This window comes from Rattus norvegicus, chromosome 6 (genome assembly GCF_021556685.1).
Source record: "Rattus norvegicus strain SHRSP/BbbUtx chromosome 6, alternate assembly SHRSP_T2T, whole genome shotgun sequence".
NCBI lineage: Eukaryota > Metazoa > Chordata > Mammalia > Rodentia > Muridae > Rattus > Rattus norvegicus.
In genome coordinates this window covers 41,016,858-41,018,099 of record NC_141539.1, presented here as the reverse complement: position 1 = coordinate 41,018,099, position 1,242 = coordinate 41,016,858, and the positions used below count along the sequence as shown (strand labels likewise).

The following is a 1,242-nucleotide window of genomic DNA, read 5'->3' as shown; positions in this document are numbered from 1 at the left end:
CCACTTACTTATTCCTCTTAGTAAAGCCTGAAGTCTCTGAATGTCTGGAGTACTCTCTCAGGAGTGCTATGCCTTGCTCATGCATTATGGCTCCAGGCAAGGGTCATCTCAGACACGATGTGCCCTCCAAGGCCTTCATGGCTGTGGTCTGGTGGTCACCTCAGGTTCACTTCTTGTTCAAGTGGCCCCTTGAGAGGATTGTCTGTTTCACATTTACTTTTGCCTAGGGCTCAAAGCTCCAGGTAGAGTTCTTCTAGTCTCAGGCTTGCTTCCTGTCTTGGAAGCTCATCTGGGCCTGCTTGGTCCTGGAATTGTGGTTATTTCATGTTGCTTCTTTTTCAGGGGATGTGAGGCTACTGATCATTCAGATGTTTGTCGACTCTGGGTGTAGACATAGCCTTTCTCCTTTCTGCTACCTGCTTAGGTACATATGACATATTAGCCACACCTGCAGTTCCTCTAGGGACAGACTTTTTTAAATTTTTTTTTAAGGTTTTCACTTCATCATGTAGATTATAATTGGTTTGGTGTTTGGACTCAATTAAGCCTTATTTGTACTGTTTTAAATGTCAGCCTGAATTCAGAGTCCTGGTCTAGGACTCAAATTTGGGCTCTTTTCTTTTTATTTACAAACTGAAGATTCACAAGACCTAGACTTCATCTTATTTAGTTTCTATTTCTCTTAAGTATGTTCAATGCAGGTTTTTCTTTTTAAACCTGGCTTCTGTTTACAGATCTGTGTTTTGGAAGATACAGCTCTTTGGCTGGATGCCTTTACTGAAAATCAGAGTTTTGTAGATCAGAATAACAGGAGCAGAAGGGCAAGAAAAGGTAGAATAACATCAAGGAAGTTAAGGTGAAAGTTAACAAACTATTCTTTGTTTCCCAGATGAAGCAGAATATTGCTTCACTTGTTTCCAGGGCATCTTTTCTAGAGAGGCCAAGGGTACTTGGGAACTTGCTGACTACATACTTTTCCCTCTGGGCCAGACGCTAGAACCATCATCATCTGGATAGAGAGTGCCAGGTCAGCTATGCCATTTTCCTGTGATTTTATGATACAAAAAGCCAATTCATAAAGTGATAAATTTGAAGAAAGAGGACTGCACAAATCAAATTTCAAACCAATGAAGATATTCCTAGTTCTTGCATCTTATATGGCTTTCAGGAAGAAGAGAAACCTCTTATAAGCTATATGTTGCAGCATCTCTAACAGATATGGCAGTCATGTGAATGGCTAAA

At 40.7% G+C, this 1,242-nt stretch overlaps 1 non-coding gene across 1 annotated transcript; it reads right to left on the bottom strand.

Annotated features, from left to right (window-relative positions):
* Window positions 1-344: 344 nt before the first annotated feature.
* On the bottom strand, window positions 345-470 carry LOC120093456 (small nucleolar RNA SNORA17). Its single transcript, XR_015623625.1, has one exon. It is a non-coding gene; the product is annotated as a small nucleolar RNA SNORA17 (small nucleolar RNA).
* Window positions 471-1,242: the final 772 nt, after the last annotated feature.